General features: G+C 35.5%; 1 pseudogene across 1 annotated transcript in view; it reads left to right on the forward strand.

Annotated features, from left to right (window-relative positions):
* The first annotated feature begins 13,000 nt into the window (after positions 1-13,000).
* The window catches only part of LOC149193652 (ISWI chromatin-remodeling complex ATPase CHR11-like), a 97,080-nt pseudogene continuing 94,819 nt past the window's right edge, over positions 13,001-15,261 (forward strand). Inside the window, exons 1-2 of the transcript XR_016255048.1 lie at positions 13,001-13,785; positions 14,048-14,359. The product of XR_016255048.1 is annotated as an ISWI chromatin-remodeling complex ATPase CHR11-like (transcript). The remainder of the gene's footprint in view (positions 13,786-14,047; positions 14,360-15,261) is intronic.

Genomic DNA, 15,261 nt, shown 5'->3' on the forward strand with positions numbered 1-15,261 from the left:
TTTTTTTTTACATGGACTGTCAAGATGAAGAAGATCAATAATTGGAATTGTCACAAGATATAGAGCTACAAGAGACTACACCAACAATCTCCTGTCATGCATTGGTCAACATCAGTACTCCAAAAACCCTTAAGATAGAAGGATATATCAAAAAGAAAAAGGTAACATTATTGAATTATTTAGGTAGTACCCATAACTTCACCAATTAGAAATTAGCAGAATTTCTTAATTTCTTTGTATATCTAGCACCAGAATTTCAAGTAATAATTGCAGTTAGAGGTAACATAAATTGTTTAGTGATGTGCCATAGTATTAAGTTGAATATTGGGTCGTATTTGTTGGATAGTCTCATGATTTCAATCTAAATGGGTGGTGTTGATGTTGTATTAGGGGTCTAATGGTTACAATCATTGGGAAAAATGGATCTTAATTTTCAAGATATTTTCATAATATTTTCCTCAGATGGAAAGGAAATTGAGCTTAGAGGTATTTGAGGGAAACCCAGTAAAGTGATAAGCTCTAATAGCATGACAAAATTGCTAGAAAAGGTACACCAAGGTGTAATTGTACACTTGTGTTTATTAAATGTTCAAACATCTATATCCCTTGCTCCAGTGGATCTCCAATAAGTTATCAACTATCATTCTAAGGCATTTGGAGAGATGCCTTAGGGTCTTCAACATGCCCGAGATCATGACCATGTTATTCATTTTCAACCTAGAATTGTACCACCTAACATTTGGACTTATAAGTATCCACATGCAACGAAGAGTGAGATTGAGCTTATGGTTCAAAAAATGTTGGATAATGGCATCATTCAACCTAACCATAAAACTTTCTCTTCATCGATGATGGTGGTTATCAGAAAGGATGGTTCATGGTGTACATGTCCATATTGTATATAGCTCAACAAAATGACAATCAAAGATAAGTTTCCTCTTCCTTGCATTGATGAATTATAAGACAAATTGCATGGAGCAATTTTATTTACTAAGTTGGATCTTCATTCTAGATAACATTGAATCAAAATGAGGCAAGAAGACATTACCAAAACAACCTTTAAAACACATGAAGGTCATTTTTTTTTTGGTTATACCCTTTGGACTTACAAATGCACCTTCAACATTTCAAAGCTCAATGAATTATATTTTAAAACCCTTCATTAGAAAAATTGTGTTAGTAGTTTTTTGATGACCTACTGATATACATAAAATCTTGGGAGGAGCATTTACAACATGTTAACAGGGTCTTAACACTATTGGAAGAGAAACAACTATATGAAAATCCTTCTAAGTGTGTCTTTGGGGTTTATGAAGTGTAATATTTGAGTCATATTGTATCACATAAGGGCATAAGGTGGATCCTTACAAAATCAAAGCTATGAAGGAATGGGAAATCCCTAATACCTTGAAGAAGCTCAAAGGATTCTTAGGATTGATAGGATATTACCACAATGGTCAAATAATAGCACCTCTAACAAAATTTTACATAAATAAGCATTTTATTGGACTAGAGAAGCAACCAATGCTTTTTAACAACTTAAAGAGGCTATGGGTACAATTCTCATCTTGGCGACACTTTAATTCACATAAACCTTCATTGTAGAGTGTGATGCCTTAGGCCATGCCACTAATGCAATTTTGATGCAAGAAGGAAGGCTCCTTGACTCTAAAAATATAAAACTCAAAGGAAAGAATTTACTTATACCCATCTATGAAAAATAGATGTTGGTCATGCTACATGCAGTTAAGAAATGACATCCATATCTAATAGGAAGACACTTCAATGTAAAAACAAATCATGATAATTTGAAGTAATTCTTGGAGCAAAGATTATCTTCAGAAGAGAAGCATAAATGGGTCACAAATATCTTTGATTACGACTTTGAAATTATATACAAAAAGAGAAAACACAATATTGTGGCAAATGCACTCTCAAGGAAAGAGGAAGACACAAAGGTTTTACTATGCACTATTTCCATTCCGCAATTTGATTGGGTGGAAGAAGCAAGGATAGAATGGAAGCAAGATGAGAATGTATGCAAGACCATTCAACAAATATAGGAGTGATCTCAATGAAATAGAAAAATTATGTGGAAAAATGATTTGTTGTGCTATCAAGATCACTTATGTAAGAATTCTCAACTCAAACAGAAGGTATTTTTGGAATTGCACGCTTATTATGTAGGAGGACATTTAAGGTTCTTGAAGACATGCCATAGGATAAAGAAAGAATTTATTTTGGGAAGGTATCAAAACGATTTTGTAAAATTTTGTGGTGGAATGTGCGGTATGTCAACAAAATAAGGGAGGGATAATAAAGACCCCAGGGCTCCATCCGCCATTTGCCATACTAGGCCAATGTTGGGTAGAAGTTTCAATGGATTTTATTACATATTTACTCAAATATGAAGGAAAGAGTGTAATTATGGTAATGGTAGATCGAATAACAAAGTATGTCCATATTTTCTCTCTTTCTCATCCTTTTAAAGCAAGTACAATGGAAAAAGCGTTAGTGGAAAAAATCCAAAAGCTACATGGAATACCAAAACTTATTGTAAGTGACAAAGATCCAATTTTCAATATAATTTTTTGAACTAAATTAGTTTCTTATTTGGGTACTCAATTGACTCATACTTTCATCTTACCATCCTCAATCTGATGGGAAAAATGAGATTGTGAATAAATGTTTAGAAGGATATCTACATTGCTTTGCATCTAATAAACAAACACAATGGGTCAAATGATTACCATTGACAAAATGGTGGTACAACGCATCCTTCCATACTTCATAAAAAATGTCACCATTTATGGCACTTTATGGATATCATCCTCCATCCATAACATCACTCTTGAAAGGGACTATAAAGGCTCAAGTAGTAGAGGACCACATACAACACCAACAAGAGGTTCTCAAACTATTGAAGGACAACTTGGTTATGGCACAAAACAGGGTGAAACAAGCATATCAACATCACATTGTGGGCATTTGTGACACAACACCCTTATAAATAGATGAGCCTAAAGCAAAAATAAGGACAATAAATTAGCATCGAGGAATTATGTCCCTTGTAAGGTGTTGTAGAGGATTGGAAGTATGGCTTATGAATTGGAGTTGCCTCCATCTTCACATGTACATCTACTCTTCCATCTTTCTTGCTTAAAGAATGTAATTGGTGATAATATACCAATACAAACTATTCTAGCATAGATTAATGAATAAGGGAAAATAATACTAGAACTAGAGACAATCTTGGAAACAAGGACAATTGTTGAGAAACCAAGCAATTACTTAGTACCTCATTAAGTGGAAGAACCTACTGGTGAAAGAAACACCATGGGCATATAGTTTTTTCATATAGAAACACCGACAAATAGCCAAGTGTTGAGGAAAACACTTCTAAACCCCATGTTAAACCTACATCCCCTTATTAAGCCATATATATTGAGTAATTACATTCTATTGTTATGTAGGCTAGAACCTCTCATGGTTGCATTTTATTATAATTGTACCCTTTGTCTCCTACATATATACTAAGAAGACCTTACATTGTATTCGTTGTAAGAGGAAGTTTCCAAATAGGAATATAATTATTGGTTTCTTATCATTTTTATGATGCAAGATTCATAACAGTAACATTAAACATACGGTTAATTTTTGTTTAGGGTCATAGGATACTTGTAATTGTAATCATGTAACAAGTCTACAATCATTTGCTTCAGAATCATAGACCACCCATTCCTCTAGGGATGGAAGTTTGTATTTCTTTTGCACTTTATTTTCATTAAAGTCTATGGGGTAGTTTAAAAGCTACTTAAGAATCTATTGTTTATATCAAAGGTAATGTAATAGATGATTGAAAATATCAATAAAACGAAGAAAACTTGTATTATTTGTTGGTTAGTGATGTTTAGTGTTTGTCAAACCTCCTTGGAAGTCCATGGATGTACTTTTACAAAGCCTTAATGAATAAGGAGATGAGTACACAATCCAAAATTAGTTTCTTTTTTCTTTTTCTTTTTTTCACACCTCTAGTTACTCATATTTTTGGAGAAGAATTTAGTCTAGTACAAAAGGATGTTTCTTTAGATGAGAATGCACATGGAATTTTGTTATTTCTAGTCGAATTCATCACAATCACCACTTTAAGTTAGATAATCTCTTTGACCTAGTACCCCATGCACCTAATTTTGTGTCACCCTTGGTATGTATTGGTTAATATACACAAGCACATGAATTTATAAGAATTATGTCATTAGGATGTAGCTAATGATCTTTTCTACTTCACAAATCCAACACAATTTGTTTTTTTGGTTATATATATAGGGATCTTAATCTATATGACTTTCTATTATATGTTTAGCTTGTATATGCAATTTTCTATAACTTACCCTTGTGTTATCTATAACAGTTCATGTATTAACTTGTATATGTAGGTTATCTATAACTTACCCATGTGTTTTCTATAATATTTCATGTGCTAATATTAGGAGCTTCGTGTCCCATTCATAGGATAGTGGCCAACGAAGAACATGGATTTTTTTTATTATTAATCCTAGCTCTGCAGTGGTATGGATGGCAATTTCTTTCGCCATGCATTTATTTTTAATTTGTTTTAGATACTTGTAGCTTTTTTTTTTTCATAAGTTGAGTTCTCTATTGATAATTCATGAATTCACAATAGTCAAGAATTATTGACAGTCTCTGGCATACCACATAAGAAACTAGACTAGAGAAAAAACAATTACTAGTCTATTATTGTCCAAAAAACATTTGATGAAGAGAACATTGAATATATGTTAGAAATTAAATAACTAAGCAACAAAACTAAAATATTGGAAACACAGAAAAGAATAAAACAAGATAGACACAGATATACGTGGTTCACCCAATCTGGGCTATGTCGATGGAGAAACAACTAGTCCTTCCTTTTATATTATCCAACAAACTGAAGTGATACAACCTACAACAAATTTGTTGTAACATCCTCTTTGCTCTCACGCAATCTCCTCTTTTTTTTTCCTTGCGTAGAATAATAATACACAACTACAATACAATTCCCTCATATAAACCGAGGGTTTTCCTCTAGGGAAAAAAACCTAAATTAACATAACTTCTACCATCATATCTTTTGCCTAATGAACGACCCAGATTGACTATGTAATTACAATATTTTACAAGGCAAATTTCTCTAATATTTTACTTTCAAGGGCATTTCCCCCATACCCACACTGGGGGGTGGCAACACTAGTTGGGGGAAAGTCCCTGACATCACCTCGGCCCCTCCCCATCAGGGACTAAGATCCAAACATAGTTGAAACCAGACCTCTAAATCAAGAAGATAACCAATCTCCACACCCAACAACATATAGAAAGTTTTGTTGCCCCTTAGAGGGGAAAACCAATTGATGAGAAAACAAAATTATGAACAGCCTTATATGTTTGCATCCCAATATTTAGCAATATCTATCTAAAAAGGAAATTGATTGTCCCATAAGTGGAAACATTGGACTCTAGAATAAGCGCTAAAATGACAAAAAATCTGAGCAAAGTAAACATAACGACAACAAAGAGAAACATGTAATTCATGAAAACAAAGAAGTTTCTAGATTGATGGGTTGGTTGACACCCTTGCAATGTGGTGTTGCCAATGGGCATATAGGTGAGCCCATTTCAAAGCAAGCTAGACAACCCTCCACATCAATCATCAATAGCTTCAACTTCTCTAATTTGTGCATAAGGTTGTCCTAGGCTTCCCTTTGATCTACCATAACTCTCCTCATAAGTAAATTTAAATGCCAACATATATCAATAGTATATAGGTAGTGATTTTAATGCCTCTTGGTGTTCCTAGTATCTAAGATCTAGGTTGAAATGGCATCCATATCCTCTGAGCTAAGAATTCATTGATGACACAACAAAATTCCTCCTATGTTGCGTTGATTTCTGACTGAATTTTTGGCTAGGTTTGAGATTGATAATGGAGGGCTAAAGACTCAAAATGGAATTAAGTGCATGAACCTCCAACACTTTCGTAGTCTCCACTTCCACGTCCTCCACCTCCCTATGATGATGGGCTTTCGGGGGGATCATAATAGCCACAGGGAGGAAGAATTTAACAGGACCGAGGGGACTCAGAGTAGAAGGTCACAGGACATGTAAGTCAAATAAGAGAATGATATTATCCTAGAGGACATGGGCTAAGTTTTCCATCACAAAGTCGAATCCTTCCTCCTCCACTATTAGCTCTAGCAAAGGAAAAATATAAGCAAAGGGGAGGAAACCAAGCGAGGGAGCTTGGGAAGGGGAGTCTCTACTGAAAGTCATGATAGGAGAAGGAAACATCAAGGAGGTAAGAACCAGAGTAGTAAAGGAAACCATATCTAAGGCCTTGGAGATAACACGCCTAATGAAATCTCTAGAGACATTTGCACAAGTGAGGTTAATGTGGAGCATTAAGCAAGGAGGGTAGTGTCTCGATTGATGTCGAAGGTATTGAATGCCCCGAGTTGGAGGTGCATTGTGACAAAATGTGGCTTTGAGCCAAGGTTTGATGTCCTCCCACCCCCTTGTTGTATACCATAAACACCCCCATTAGGAGTAAAACATTCAAGGACATGGGGGTGGGCTTTGGTCCACTTATGTGTGCACAAATCACGAGATCATTATAATATAATCTCTCTAGCTGCAACCACACGTTTGACCATTACCTCAAGGTGGCCCCATGGCTTTAGGTTAAACCCTCATGGGAATGGAACCTTGCCCACTAGTGAAATACTCCTCACTTTCCACCATTAGATCCAACCCATTTAGGCTTTAGAATTTTCACTTTATCTTGGATTTGTTCAATTTGATGTGCAATTTCACATCATACAACTATTTGTCCTTTTCTTGCTTGAATATGCCTAGAAACTAAGTAAAAGTTGTCTGTGAAGGAAATTTGGAAGTATCAAAAAATGATATTTTAGTCAATTGATGAATTGCTTGATCATAACAACATTAAATATATGGTTAGTTTTTGTTTCAAATCTTAAAATGCATGTAATCATAAGCATCTAACAATTCTACAATAATTTGGTTCACAACCTTACACCACCCATCTTTCTAAGGATGAACATTTAAAATCTATTTAATAATATGTTATTTATGTCAACAATTATAGAACTAGGAAACCAAAAAATATCAATTTAACACCCTCCTCCCACATCCACCCAAGTAACCATGCCAACCGGGGTAAACATGAGACAAGAGGCTACTATGATTAGATTCGACCTCCTATGTGACCTTAAGGAAGTGGAATCGATGGAACATCACACACAGTCATCCAACATCATCAACAAAACCCTCAGGAGACAAGTCAACCACTCAGATAGCCTGTCCCTGGGTCCCACTACTATTCTGGATCTCTTAGGCCATAGTCGCTCTCATGCTATGGGAAAGGGAGCAACCAGAAACCTAAAGTCGCTCTCATAGGCTTGCCTGCCAGCGACCAAAGACCAAAATTGCCAGTTCTGTGCTAGTGACCTCGGGATTTAAGCCACTTTTTTAGGCCTAGAGCCCAGACCACTACCCAGAATGGAGTGATAGCTTAGAATCAGTAAAAATATAGGGAAACAATGATGCAAAAGCAATAAACTGAACAAGACCATAACCAAATCCTTACTAGCCATGACATACATTTCGTCAAACACATCATTAACATGTAACCTACAAGTGTAAACAACATAATTAAGTGTAGGGATCTCATACTTATATGAGAATCGCTATGAACCATTGTTCCCTCATGTCATTTGCTGCATTATCATCTATTAGGTCATAGACACATTATCCATTCATATACAAGTAAAAAAATGTTGAGAGCCATACATAGTTGTTGTCATAAAATATACATATAACCAGCATAATAGGAACAAAAATACCATAAACATATCAGCCATCAAAATCCACATATACATCAATACATTTACACATGAAAATCAAGGGAATGAATTTCTCATTAATGAATGCAATGAACCAACCGGAGATGGGACTACCACGTTCCACCCGACCATAGATTGGCTGAGCCAAGTCTCTCTTCAGCTAATCACCCCCGTGCCATATTCCAAGCATGAATGTGGGACTCATAGAACACACCAAAAAACACCAATCAACATGGATGCCACCAGAGTTCTCTGCCTACACCGTGAGGAATTTGAGTGCCTCTTAGTCTCTCAGGATTTACCATGCATCCACAGTCTGATCTAGGGATCACTAGGCTCTACACCAAGACATACTCTCCAGGATTTATCGTGCATCCCATCCCGGGATCACTAGGCCCAATGGAGAGAAAATCCACCACTTGGATTTATTGTATATCCCACCATTCACCGGTAAGGATTCCTAGGCCCACTGAGGCACACAATTTGGATTTACCACAACCCACAGTCTGGTTCAAGGGTTACTAGGCCAGTGGCTTCGTGATCCTTAGTCTGGTTCAGGGACCACTCAGACCATGTGTTTGTCAATTCAGAGATCCACCCCACTCAACTTTGAATCCAATCCGGCCATCCCACATAAACCGAATGAGAGAACCCATCTCATCAAAGCTATTAGGAAATGGCAAGGCTAGGCTGAAAATATTGTCACACTTGGAAAAACCCATGCCATGGTAGAAAAGAACCACATGCAATCCCATGCATGCTAAATCTAGCAAGGAAAATACACATGCAAGTCGATACCTGCAATGAAGCCTGCTGTAGCCACTTGATCCTACCTTTCCTTGCTTGATCTTTGCTTCCTCTTGCCTTATTTGCTTTTCTTGCTCCAATGCCAAAATGCTCCAAGAAAACTCTAAGTGTCCAAGAGTATGAGAGAGAGAGAATAATGAGAGAGCTCCAAAACTCAACTGACCAAAGGTTACACTGACCAAACTTGCCAACTGATCCTCATAAGCCTTTTTATTAGTGAGGCCTCTAATTTCTTCATTTTCCATTATTTTCCTTCATTTCCCTCCTCACATGCAACTTGCGACCTTTCACCTTCATTTTCTCCTAATTTCCATTATTTCATAAATAATTGTGCCAAAATGCCATTTTGCCTTTCCAAAGCCTTAGCCATTGCCTTTGCCAATTTCCTTAGCCATAATCAACCAAATGAACACCCCCCAGGATGTCTTGCCCAACATTCAACTTGCAATGTGTCCCATCAATAGTGGTCTTATATATTTTTACATGGAATTTTTTATCAGGGCTGTTACAATCAATATATAAATGAAAAAACATTGATTATTCATTGATTAATTATAGTTCTCAACAAGCAAAGTGTTAGTCTTTGTCAAATCTCCTTGAAACTCTATTTAAAAGAAAACTTTTCTAAGACTTTACAAAATATGAATCAATATACAATTGAAAATTCAAATGGTTTTTCTTTTCCCCTCTAAAGCATGAATATCAATGTGCAATTTTTTTAATATTTGAATTGTATTCACAACCAATAAATGTACATTCACAATCTAGCAATTGTTTCATCTCGTTTGAGGTCAAGCACAAAGTAAATGATATGAGAATAGTTGGAACAAAGTGGTGTCACGTACTCAGTCTTAGGTATGCAAGACAAGTTAATGGTATTAAAGGAAAGGTTTCATTATCTCATTTTCCAACATATTTACATGAAATGGAATACAAGGGTGAACTACTTATCTAAAAGAGCTCTTACCTCGACCTTTCGAATCATTTTCTTTACAAAACAACAGTCCACTAATCTAATCAAAAGAGGCAGTTTTCCTTTATATCATTTGACTTAGTTTTATGCAAACAATTTTAGTGGACTTTGTATGATAAACACAATCAATGTACTTGTTATTTTTGTACTCTCTCTTAGAGACATGTTTATTTTCCTCCTGTTACTGCTGATGGTGTGGTTAGTTTCTAGTACTATCCAGAGTTTTCTTGGTAAATTAATATTTTGTGAATGTTAACATTTAGGCAGTTTGATTGGATAACATAAATACCTTTTGTAGGCTCCACATGGTTCTGGTTGAGTTTCTAATGTACCTTTTTTCAGGTTTCTGAGTGAAGCTTTGGCGTCATAACTCTGTTTTTGTATTGTATGCATCCTTTGATTTCATTTATAAAATAACAAGGTACAATGTTTTTTATTGAAAAAGAGAAAAACCACTTTCGACTTCATAACTTTGTTTTTGTATTGTATGTATCCTTTCATTTCATTTATAAAATGTTTTCTATTGAAAAAAAACCAACCTCTTGAATGCTAAGTCAAGAGTCGAGCTTGCTTACAACCCCATTAGCAACGAGAACCTTGAAAAGAATGGGTTTCCTGCTTAGATAATATGTGTGCAATATACAAGTCCTTAATGGAAGTGGAATCATTAGGAATTGTGTTAGAACCATAGTTACCAAATTCGTTCGTATTGGCAGAAAATATTGAAAATTCGATCGTTTGATTTCGTCGAATAATACATTGATTCAAAGTTTGGTACGCAATAATACAAGGAGAGTAGTGCCCATTTCAATGACATTTTGGAGCATAAATTACGTGGAAAGTTTTTAATGAACTTCTATATATATAGTAACCTATGGTTTATGATGTATATTAAAAGATGATGAAATTCTATATATATAATAACCTATGGCTTATGATGTATACCAAAAGCTATATAATTCACTAGGGCTTATGATATATATCAAAAGTTATAGAATATGTTAACTAGAGAACTAGTTTGTAAAGTAGAGGATTGATATATGTGTTATTTTCAATTTATAAATTAGTAATATGTGAATATGTGTGAGATATATCTATCAAATTTAAACAAAAAAAATTTATGAATTTTTAAAGGTGGCTTTTTTTGGATTTTTCAGTAAGTCTAAAATTGCAAAACTTTCTTTTTATATTATGAAGAATAAAAGATGTTACTAATTATTATAAAATAGAATTTGTGTTGGTTTGGTTAATCATTAATATCAATTTATATTTTGAAAAAATGTTTGCACATACCTAATATATACAAAATATATGACTCCATTTCAAACATAAAATGTATGATAATGTGGAATATATATGGTGCATTGTAGTATGGAATTTGTATAGAAATTTAGGAGGGTCCATATTTTGGCAAGTCAACTCTTGGTGGACCTCTTTTGACCATTGTTGATTGGTTTCTCTTGTTTGGACATCATTTAGAGAGAAGACATCCAAATCCAGGCTTCGTATTAGATGACAACATTTTTGTGAAGGAAATATATGCCTACATCATGCAGGATCTCAGGTCAGTGACTCAATTTTCGTGGTTGTCCAAATTATGGAAACAAACCGCTCCTCGAAAACTGAAATGTTTTTTATGGCTTGTTCTCCACAATAGAATTCTCACCTGGGAGAATCTGTACAAAAGGGGATTTCAGGGTCCTAGTATTTGTCCTATGTGCGGGAATGCAAGCGAAGAGACGTTGCACCTTTTCCTATCATGCCCCTTTGCAAGAGAGATCTAGTTCTCGGTACTACACCATTTTAATATCAATATGGCGATGGACTATTCCTCTATTGAAGTTTGCCTCACAAATTGGATGTCACAGCAGAAGGAATTTTGTATGCTTCCTCTATAAATCTTATGGGGTATTTGGCAAAGTAGGAATGCATGCATTTTCTAGCATTCTATATCTAACACCCGCAACACTAGCCTCAAGATCCTGACTTACTATCTTGAGATTGGGCCCTGCAGACAAAAACCCTACAAAAAAACTGTGTATACAAAGAGATAGATTTCTTAGATCCGGTGGGTTTTTTTGATAGACCTTCCAAGGAGGGAGAATGTGGACGCGACACTTATATTGTGTTAAATCTGGGATTATCCTATCATTTTTGCTAGTATGGGGGATTTAGTTCCAATTGCAGGACTGAATTGGTTGCTTTGTTGGGGTCTTGAGGTATGCTTCCTCGCTGGCCATCGAAGAGAGTTTTTCCTGTCATTTCTGCTAGTCTCAGGGATTTGGTTCCACTAGTTGGGTTGAATTGGTGGCTTTGTAGGGGTCTTGAGGTGCACTTCTTGGCTGGCTATCGAAGAGATAAATATCTATGGAGACTCCAAATCTGTCATAGAGTGGGCTTAGGGCAAGTCTTCCTTTAGAGCTCCCCTTCTCTCAAATTGGATGTGACTTATTTGCTGTCTTATGGCTTCTTTTAATCACATCTCCTCTTCACACATCTTTAGATAACAGAATGGGGAGGCTGATCTCCTATCCAAATGTGGAAGCTCTGTTTTGCTTGACGTAGTCAATTATAAGATTTAGGATAACAGAAATGTCTGCAGTGTAGGGATTTTTTTAATCTATAATGTATGGTTGTCTTCTTGTGGTATTTTGTGTAGGTCTTGTGGGCCCTACTTTTACAGGCTTCTATCACACGTTCAGAGTCAAGGTTTTGCATATCGACTGCTTAGAAGTACATCTTAAGGTTTTCTTGATCATATGCTCTTTGTTTCGGTTTGGAGGGTCTGTTCTTCCCCTGCCTCATGCGATTTGTAACGATGTATCAACTTTTCGAAAGGTTTTAAGGCTATATGGCACTATCTAATGAACGCATGTATCGCAGAAGAAGGAGCTAATGTAGCTACCTTTATATTTATAAAAGACAATTGTTTTTATCTTCTTAAAAAAAATTGATCATATTATATAATTTATGACATAATTGGTTATATGAATGTATATAAAATTTTTAACAACATGTTATTTTAAATATAAAACAATATAAATTTTTTTATTCAGTTTTTATGATAAAACCATTTTTAATTTTTTTTAGATTGTAAATATGATAATTTGTCTATTTCAACTTTTTAAAATATTGAAAAAATAATATATTTATATTTCTGAAGTATTTTTCTATTAAATTTTAAATCAAACTCGAATTCAAACTTGATAGCTATGATTAAAACTAACTAATAGTGTACTTTGCCCTATTGCAAAGGGGTCCTAAGACTTGAACCTCCGAAAGGTTGCCTAGTCATGAGAGAGCCCATATCGGATCTTGACTTTTCAAAAATCTTGTGAATCCGGAACCTCGTCACTTAACTAATTTGATACTTTCATTCACTAGATTATTATTATTGTTTAGATTCAGAGCCTCTTTTTATATGCTTGAATCTGTTTCTGTTTCTGTGAAAGATAAATTTAAGTCCTCTGAATTCCCAGCAAATCCTGCATCCTCAAGGAAGTTATGTTCCACATCTCACTTGTAAGATTAATTCTCGAACAGGAGAGCCCCCTACTAGGATTATGATCTTAGCTTGTTCTCACAGCAAGATTAGTTCTTACCGCATTAGTGTTGATTAATCTTCCTTAATTACAATCCTCCTTTGGTCTTGTGCAGGTTTTCTTTAGCAGCCTCATTGATTTTTAGACCAATTTATCACATGACGACTTCCACAGGGCGATGACTCATCAGTTACCTTTTAGAATCCTTTTCCAATTTGTCCAATTACCCCAGTGAAATTTGCTCGAATGTTGCCCTATACCCATATTAGTCTTTGGGCTTATGTAAAGCTTTAGTAAAGGGAATTAAAGAGCTATCTAAGTTGTCTCTGCCTCAGAAAGATTTTTCATTATCGCATGTCTGTTGGGGTTTTATGTTTTAATAAGTCTATGGATTTTATCTTTGGGTTTGCAAGCCCAACAAAAACCAGCGAGTGCAAAGGCTGTAAAGCGTGAAAACTAGAGGCTTACAGAACTTCGGAAGCTTCAAAAGATGAATCTTTCTGAAGTTTTGGCTCAGCAAAACGCTGCAGTTGATGCAGACATGGTAATTTGATAATTGTTTGTCACCGATAATCCTTGTTCATTTACACAGTAGTTGGAGCCTGTACATCATGCATAGGCTGGAAGCTTTCCTCTGATATGATTTTAAGTTTATGTCTGTTGTTACTATGTAAATGAATGTTTTCATGTGGTTTCTAGATTACATCATCTTTTGGCATTGTTTAATATGCCACAGAGTTAAGAGCAGCAAGATAGCTCAGAGTACTAATGTTAATCCCTCTGTGACATGTTTTTGTTGTTTCCAGAACAACATGGAAAAAGGATGATTGGAGCCCATTTTGCAACAAACAGAGATGTTTACTCATTTTGCTAGGGGTCCTGGTGCAGCAAAAGATTAAAACCAGGAGCAGGGGAGTGATGTGCATTTAATATTTGAGGAATCTGTCTGGAAAGAAAGATGCCACCGAAATTTAAGTAATAAAACTAATTATGACTTTTTTGGGACAGAGGTCGGCATCAATCAAAAGTCACCGAGGAAGAAGATAACGAGTACCTTAAAGAAGAGAAGAGTTCTCCCACTGGTATTAGGACCACAAGAGTAACGCCACAACCATCTTGTATGAATCTTTACCTTCTTGTTCCACTTGAAATGTATGCGTTTTGCATTTGTGACAACTTTGGTTTGTAGTGATTTGATATGTTTAATGTGCCTCTTCCTGTTTTGCCACTGTGGACAATTCATGTTGATTTTTCCAGTGGTTATTGCATTCAGTATTTGCCTGTTTAAAGCAAAAGAAAGAAAAGCAGATGCAATTCTAGCCTCTTGCCATGACATCAAAACTTATGTGACACAGCATGAAGCCAGACCACTAATATATATGCTGTTATCATCTTTTCAACAATTAAATTGTCTAGACATCACCTTTAGTTATGCTTGAAGAATCAGATAGATATGGTGACAACTTGGTTTTCTAAGAATGGCTTTCAACGTAAGCAGTAAGGTAGGTTTTTTGATTGAAAAACTCCATAGTGCATTGCCAACCTTACTTCATGATTGCCCAATGCAACCATAGTTGATTGAAATTGTCTTCTTTATCCTGTCCTTTTATTCCTAAGCCCTGTTGTTGCATATTGCACTTTATTTGTATTTATAAAGTGGTTTTTGAGTCTAGAAACCATATAAGATTGACATTGGCTATAAATTCTGTAACATTCCTCAGCTACCCAACTGGGGCGATGCTATTCTCACAATTACTGACATTATCAAGAGATAACCTAAAACACATGCATAACTTAACCAGACATACATCCATGTGCACAGTGAAGCCATAATAACAAAAACCAAATAACAGCACAGTGAAATACATGCCAAGGAAATCCATGAAACATGCACATAAGAGGTTTCAAACACTTATCTGTTAAATCTGTTGGCTGCCTATGGACCTCGAACATTCCTCCAAGCTGGGGGTTGACCAGCTGCTGAGAGAGCTGGAACTTGCCATAATCCCAACGCGCACAA

The sequence above is a fragment of the Pinus tabuliformis genome, chromosome 2_2, assembly GCF_031772625.1.
Source record: "Pinus tabuliformis cultivar Carrire ecotype Pingquan chromosome 2_2, CPIR1, whole genome shotgun sequence".
NCBI classification, from domain to species: Eukaryota; Viridiplantae; Streptophyta; class Pinopsida; order Pinales; family Pinaceae; genus Pinus; species Pinus tabuliformis.